Source organism: Schistocerca gregaria, chromosome 2, assembly GCF_023897955.1.
Source record: "Schistocerca gregaria isolate iqSchGreg1 chromosome 2, iqSchGreg1.2, whole genome shotgun sequence".
Classification (NCBI taxonomy): Eukaryota; Metazoa; Arthropoda; class Insecta; order Orthoptera; family Acrididae; genus Schistocerca; species Schistocerca gregaria.
This window is the reverse complement of record NC_064921.1, coordinates 721367997-721376067: the sequence shown is the minus strand read 5'-3', so window position 1 is coordinate 721376067 and position 8071 is coordinate 721367997. Positions and strand designations below refer to the sequence as shown.

Sequence of the window (8071 nt, the reverse complement as noted above, 5' to 3'; positions counted from 1 at the left end):
AATGTAGTCCATCAACAAAGGAGGTGGCTTACAAAACACTTGAGTATTGCTCATCAGTGTGGGGTCCGTACTAGATCGGGTTCACGGAGGAGATAGAGAAGATCCAAAGAAGAGCGGCGCGTTTCGTCACAGGGTTATTTGGTAAGCGTGATAGCGTTACGGAGATGTTTAGTAAACTCAAGTGGCAGGCTCTGCAAGAGAGGCGCTCTGCATCGCGGTGTAGCTTGCTCGCCAGGTTTTGAGAGTGTGCGTTTCTGGATGAGGTATCGAATATATTGCTTCCCCCTACTTACAGCTCCCGAGGAGATCACGAATGTAAAATTAGAGAGATTCGAGCGCGCACGGAGGCTTTCCGGCAGTCGCTCTTCCCGCGAACCATACGCGACTGGAACAGGAAAGAGGGGGTCAAAAAAATGTCAAATGTGTGTGAAATCTTATGGGACTTAACTGATAAGGTCATCAGTCCCTAATCTTACACACTAATTAACCTAAACTATCATAAGGAGCCACACCCATGCCCGAGGGAGTACTCGAACCTCCGCCGGGACCAGCCGCTCAGTTCACGAGTGCAGCGCCTTAGACCGCTCGCAGGAAAGGGAGGTAATGACAGTGGCACGTAATTTGCCCTCCGCCACACACAGTTGGGTGGCTTGCGGAGTATAAATGTAGATGTAGATGTAGATCTAAATCCAGTCGAACACATCTTACATGTGATTATACTTGACGTCAGAGCTCATCGCACTCCTCGCCAGGAATTTACGGGAATTCGCTGAATTGAGCGTGCAGACGTGGTGCCTACCAAGGCCTCATTGTTTCCATGCTACGACGCGTCACTGCCGTTATCCGTGCCAAAGATGGCCATACTTGCTATTACATAGGTGGTCATAATGTTCTGGCTGATCTGTGTATACCAGGTTATCTTTGTACCACCTAACGAAGAAGACATGCGATAAGTTAGGGCTTTTGTAATGCAAGTCAAGTCAGTTTTTAAAGAAATATTTGTTCATGTTAAAATTGAACAAAATGAGTCAAAAATTAGCTGCCTTTAACAGAGTTTTAGTCTTACCTTTACACTACTGACCATTAAAATTGCTAAACCACGAAGATGACGTGCAACAGACGCGAAATTTAACTGACAGGAAGAAGATGCTGTGATACGCAATTGATTAGCTTTTCGGATCATTCACACAAGGTTGGCTCTGGTGGCGACTCCTACAACGTTCTGACATGAGGAAAGATTCCAACCGATTTCTCATACACAAACAGGAGTTGACCGGCGTTGCCTGATGAAACGTTATTGTGTTGCCTTGGGTGCACGAATGTCAAAACGCCATTTTTTTGTATGAATCCAGGTTCTGTTTGCAGCATCATGATGGTCGCATCCGTGTTTGGCGACATCGCGGTGATCGCACTTTGGAACCGTGTATTCGTCATCGCCGTACTGGCGTATCACCCGGCGTGATGGTATGGGGTGCCACTGGCTACACGTCTCGGTCACCTCTTGTTCGCACTGACAACACTTTGAACGGTGGATGTAACACTTCAGACATGTTACGAGCTGTAGCTCTACCCTTCATTCGGTTCCTGCAAAACCCTACATTTTAGCAGGACCGCATGTTGCAGGTCCTGTTCGGGCCTTTCTGGTTACAGAAAATGTTCGACTGCTGTCCTGGCCACCACATTCTCCAGATCTCTCACCAATTGAAAATGTCTGGTCAATGGTGGCCGAACAACTGGCTCGTCACAATACGCCAGTCACTACTCTTGATGAACTGTGATATCGTGTTGAAGCTGTATGGACAGCTGTACCTGTACACGCCATCCAAGCTCTGTTTGACTCAGTGCCCAGACGTATCAAGGCCTTCATTACGGCCAGAGGTGGTTGTTCTGGGTACTGATTTCTCAGGATCTATGCAACCAAATTGCATGAAAATGTAATCACATGTCAGTTCTAGTATAATATATTTGTCCAATGAATACTCGTTTATCATCTGCATTTCTTCTTGTTGTAGAAACTTTAATGGCCAGTAGTGTATGTAGAGTATTGATTTTAAATTACGTTTTGTTGTGGTACTGATAATCACTAAGACTTCATAACAGCAGATTCCAGTAGAAGATGCAATTTTCATAAGTACGTACACGCCCAGCTGCAAGTTAACAGGTTTAGAAAGGCATGTTCTCTGCTGAGCTGAGCGAGCGAGCGAGTTCAGGCCTACCTTAGTGACGTGCGCGCCGCGGCCTGTCTTTCTCGTGGGCGTCGGTGTACATGTTCTGTCGCGGCTGTCATTGGCTTCGGTAGTCTTCGGCAGCTTCCGCCAAAGTTCGTGAAGCGTATTAGCGTTCTCACCTGCGCACCATAGGAGCGTGCAGGCCAGGCCTATAGGCCACCAGGTTGCAGGCCTGTTATGCACAGTGCCTTGCTGACAACTTAATTCACGGCTTTGTGGGGCCTGTGTAACACTCGAACGTATCAGCATTTACCAACTGAAATTGGGATTCATCTGACCAGACCACGGTCGTAGCGTCGCCTAGGATCCAACTAATATGGTCACGAGCCCAGCAGGGGTGCTGCAGGCTATGTTGCGCTGTTAGCAAAGACACTTGTGTCGGCCATCTGCTGCATAGACCATTGACGCCAAATTTCGCTGCACTGTCCTAACATATATGTTCTTCCTATATCCCACCTTGTTTTCGGTAGTTGTTTCATGCAGTATTTATTCTCTGTTAGCGCTTACAACCCTATGTAAATGCTGCTGCTCTCGGTCGTTAAGTGAAGGCCATTGGACACTGCATTGTCCATGGTGAGAGATGATGCGTAAAATTTGGTATTATCAGCGCACTCTTGACACTGTGGATGTAGGAATATTAAATTCCTTAACGATTTTCAAAACTGAATGTCCCATTCAGTCTGTCAGTTGCCATCGTGTAGGAATAATCGCTTTGGACGTCTTTTCAAATGAACCACCTGAGTACAAACGACAGCCCTTTTATACTTGTGCACACTATACTACTGCCGTCTGTATACGTGACTATCACCATCCCATGACTTCTGTGGTGGTGGTGGCTAGTGTTTAACGTCTCGTCGACAACGAGGTCATTAGAGACGGAGCGCAAGCTCGGGTTAGGGAAGAATTTGGAGAGAAAATCGGCCGTGCCCTTTCATAGGAACCATCCCGGCATTTGCCTGAAACGATTTAGGGAAATCACGGAAAACCTAAATCAGCATGGCAGGAGACGGGATTGAACCGTCGTCCTCCCGAATGCGAGTCCAGTGTGCTAACCACTGCGCCACCTCGCTCGGTCCATGACTTCTGTCTCCTCACTGTACAACCACATGTAACTTAAAAAGTGTAGAAAATGGTTTATACCATCACCATCGGAAATACATAAGGGAGGCAGAGAAGTCCCAGTGTTAACGATTTCCCACTTTCATCACTAAAAGTGATAAATTCTGTACCTGTCATTCTGCTCAAGAAATGTCATTTAATCAGGATCTCGGTCTGTGTAGAATTAAGTAACCTACATGATCGTGAACCCTACACTTTCAGTACCACTATTTCATTCACAGGTAACAGCGAAGCCATACAAATAGCCATACATCAGAAATGAAAAAAAAAACATCTCTGAGATTCTCTGATCTGTTTCACTTCATTACATTATCAAAGTAGGAGTGATGGTTGAAGCTGATAAATCAGATAAAAAGCACTAGCTAAATACTACCATTCATAAGCTGTTCGTCATACAGAAATCTTTACCAGTATCGTTATTCTTGCACATTTAAAAGAAATTTCTACTGTGCTGTTCTTATGGACACCATTCAACTATTTGCCATAATGGCTATGTGAACACATTATGGGATTACTGATTTTGCCAATAAAATTGTCATCTTCAAATCTATGGAAAATTAAAATATGCCTAGTCACAGTCTTAAAGTGTCCGCCTCTTTAGGTGCGTGGTCAGCACTTATGACTGTCATGTAGAGGGCCCTAGTCCCATAACCTGCTAGGTCGATAGGACTGAACGTTGTGTTTTCCTTATTATCATTTTATTATCATCGAGATGGAAGTTGCCCAATCTGCCGTTACCTGAAAAGACTTGCAACTCAGTCACCCAAATTCCCTAGGTAAGGACTCCCAGCCATCAATCCTATACAATCAGTTCACTTTTCACAGGCTCAAAGCAATATAAAAACACTGTAGGGCATACATAAAAACTGAATGACAAAAATGTATGTACCCCAAATCCGAGAAGTGGCAGTTACATCGTACTAAGTTTGACACCACTCCGTCGCAGTAAGAATGTACAATGTGCTGTAAGATAATAACTCACAAAATTATTTTCATATGGACGAACACAATCCAAAGTCAAAACGCTACTGCCAGTACATTTAATAATTAAAACTACATGAAAAGGTACCACAAGAATGTAGAGGCATTACAGTAATACTGTCAGACTTCCAAATTTACTTACAATTTGTATGGCATGAAAACAACAGATACATGTCGCATAACGTCTTTTAACAGTTTAATGCTATGTTGGCTACCATAGAGTAACTGACAGCTATACCTACCACACAATAGAGCTGCTAAGTGCTGAGATGTACCACCATATGTCGGTCCGCAACGCATGACATCAACTAGAAATAATGGACTAGGGTCCCACATTAGCATAACACTAAAATTAACAACAGTAATTTAACTTCAGTGTAGTAAATTCAGTGTAGTAACATATCATATCATATAAAAAAATATAGTATAACAGAAATGCCTTTACTGGAAAACTACACAGTCCACGTTTGCAGGGACACAAATAGGATATGACCTTATTGTTAAGTTTCGTAGCAAGTGAAGGACGACAAAGTTAATGATTGTATAACAGAAAACCTCTAAAGCAAGTTGCCTTGCAATGTGGAATAGCAACATAAATTAGATTTCTAGTATGGATTTTTTTTAAAGTGATGAACTCCGGTGTATCAATACATACGCATCAGTGTCCTGTCACTGTATGAGACAATTTTGTAGTTTGTTTACAGCCACCTGATATCATTTCTGAAAACACGTAGTATGGTTAGCTGTATTAGGGAAGTTACGAGATGCTACACTTTTTATCCGACTAGGTTATACGATGCAGTGACACTTCGCTTTCACCTACTGAATGTGTCAGGACGAACATTATTTACTTTATTTAGTAATTGTGGCAATATATGACGGGTGCTGTGGCTGGCGTTGCTGGGATTACACATACCCACACACAAATATATAGACACACGCACATATATACTGATCAGCCAGTGCATTATGACCACTGATCTACTATCGATATGAATCAGTCCAGGCGATAGCTGTGTCACTGGCACCTGGCAAGAAATGACTGCTAGCCAGAGACATGCATGGCCCAAGTAGTGTCAGTGAGCGTCCTGTCAATGTGTAGATCAGGGAAGACAAGCTATCTAAGTATGACCAAGGACAGCGTTTCATGGCCTGGAGGCGTAGCACCAGCTTTTTGGAAACTGCAAGACTTGTCGGTTGTTGGAGGAGTGTTGTGGTGATTTCAATACATGGCAAAACGAGGGTGAAACAACGTCCAGATGTCGTGGGGCACTGAATATTGGTGAACTGAGAGAGCGTTGCATGGTCTAATAAATCGCAAAACCGTCTTCATCATGCTGATGAGAGGGCATGAATCTGTCGTCTTCCACGGGTGCAGCTTCTTGGCACGTGTACTGCAGGATGGAGATAAATTGGCAGCAGCTCCGTTATGCTCGGAAGAACATTCAATTGGTCATCCATGCGTTCAGTGGAACTCATGCACCATGACGGTCATGGAGTATTCTACACTGGTTGCAGACAACGAACACCTCTTCATTACGATCATGTTTCCCGACGAAAGTAACAGTTTTCAGCAAATTAATGCGCCATATCAGGCAGGAGTGTGATGGAGTGGTCTGAGGAATACAGTCGCGGTTTTCAATTGATGTGCTGGCCCCACAACTTGCAAGAAGTGAACCCGATCAAACATATCTGGCATGTGATTGAACGTGGCGTCAGAGCTCATCGTCCCCCTCCCCCCCCCCCCCCACCCAACCTAGAATTTTAGGGGATTCGGTGACTTGTGTATGCAGATGTGGCATCACACACCCTCCAGCGACCTACAAAGGCCTAATTGCTTCCATACCATGTCGCGGCACCACTGTTATCTGTGCCAAAGGTGTACTTACCGACTATTAAGTAGGTGGTCATAATGTGCTGGGTGATCAGCGTATATCTGCAATATGTATTATAATTATTTAGTTAGTGCTATGTCTTTTTATCTGACATGCTTGACAGCGTCTAACGACCCTTTAACGCTAACTAGGCTTGCTGGTAGAATCGATGGTGCTTGGTGGTAGCCTATAGGAATTTTTGTTTCCAGTCTGAAAACGATGTTGCTGACTATTTACAAGAAGTAGCAAAGGCAATAGTGCTAACACAAAGTAACACACCTCACTTTGGACCGTGTTTTGCAAGGTGTATCTTTTGGAAATTCTGTGGAAGATTATAGTTTAGCTGTTTTGGTTTTATCATCATTATCCTCCTCAGTGACACTATACCAGGGTGTTAGTTAATATGAATCTGTGCAATGAGACCTTTTTTTTGCAAGAGTTCATTCAGTATCATCTATCCATGCTGTTTTTTTTTATTGCACTGTTATCTTATCTGGAAGCGGCAGTTAATTACATCAACGTAAATACAGTGAATACAGTCCAGAGACAGGTAGTGCTATTTTCATTGTTTTCTACAAGAAGTGGTTAGCCATCACAGTTTAGTCAATAATCAGTCTAGTTAAAAGTTGATTAAGTCTCTTCAGTAAATTGATTCCTTAGGATGGATAGGATGTGTGACTGCTGTGTACGGACGGAGGAGGAGCTGGCCACTCTTCGCGAACAGCTGAGCGTGTTGATGGCCGCGGTCAGCCGTCTTCAGGCTGCTGCCTCGGAGTGTAGCGGCAGTGGGGAGTCTGGTGCGTCGCAAAGTACACCCCAGGTGTTACATGCTTCACCCACTGTCCCTGCTGTCGAGACATCTTCGCGGGTACCGGGCGCGGTTGGGCCACCCTCTCCCCAACGGGAGTGGCGGGGGGTCAATGTGGAGGCTGGCCGTGTGGCATCGCCCGCTCTGCCTGTGAGTGGACATGTGGCTGCTCCTTCAGGAAGGTCCGAGCAGGCACACGGGGGGAGGGGTTTATTAGTTATTGGGAGCTCCAACGATAAGTGGGTGATGGAGCCCCTTAGGGAAATAGCGGAAAGGTCGTGGAAGAAGGCCAGTGTTCACTCTGTCTGCTTGCCGGGGGGTCTCATCCGAGATGTGGAGGTGGCCCTACCGGCGGCGATAGAGAGCACTGGGTGCACCCGACTGCAATTGTTGTTCATGTCGGCACTAATGACTCCTGCCGTCTGGGTTCAGAGGTCATCCTCAGTTCGTAAAGGCGGTTGGAGGAGTTGGTGAAGGCTCGCTCGCGGGGTGGAATCAGAGCTCACTATTTGTGGTATCGTTCCCAGAACCGATCGCGGTCCTCTGGTTTGGAGCCGAGTGGAAGGCTTAAACCATAGGCTCAGACGATTCTGCGGAGAGTTGGGGTGCAAATTTCTCGACCTCCGCTGTTGGGTGGAGAAATGTAGGGTTCCCCTGAATAGGTCAGGCGTGCACTACATGCCGGAAACGGTTACGAGGGTAGCGGAGTACGTGTGGAGTGCACATGGGTTTTTTTTAGGTTAGAGAATTCCCTCCCTAGGCCCGACAAGACGCCTCCTGAGACGATGCTAGGCAGGAGTAGGCAAAATGCAACAGGGAATAACAATATTAATGTGCTAATAGTAAACTGCAGGAGCGTCTATAGAAAGGTCCCAGAACTGCTCTCATTAATAAACGGTCACAACGCCCATATAGTACTAGGGACAGAAAGTTGGCTGAAACCACATGTAAACAGTAATGAAATCCTAAACTCAGATTGGAATGTATATCGCAGAGACAGGCTGGACAGTGAAGGGGGAGGCGTGTTTATAGCGATAAGAAGTGCAATAGTATCGAAGGAA

The 8071-nt window shown here is 45.3% G+C and overlaps 1 non-coding gene across 1 annotated transcript; it reads right to left on the bottom strand.

The window, feature by feature from the left end:
- Positions 1 to 3225: 3225 nt before the first annotated feature.
- Positions 3226 to 3298, bottom strand: Trnaa-cgc (transfer RNA alanine (anticodon CGC)). Its single transcript has one exon. It is a non-coding gene; the product is annotated as a tRNA-Ala (tRNA).
- Positions 3299 to 8071: the final 4773 nt, after the last annotated feature.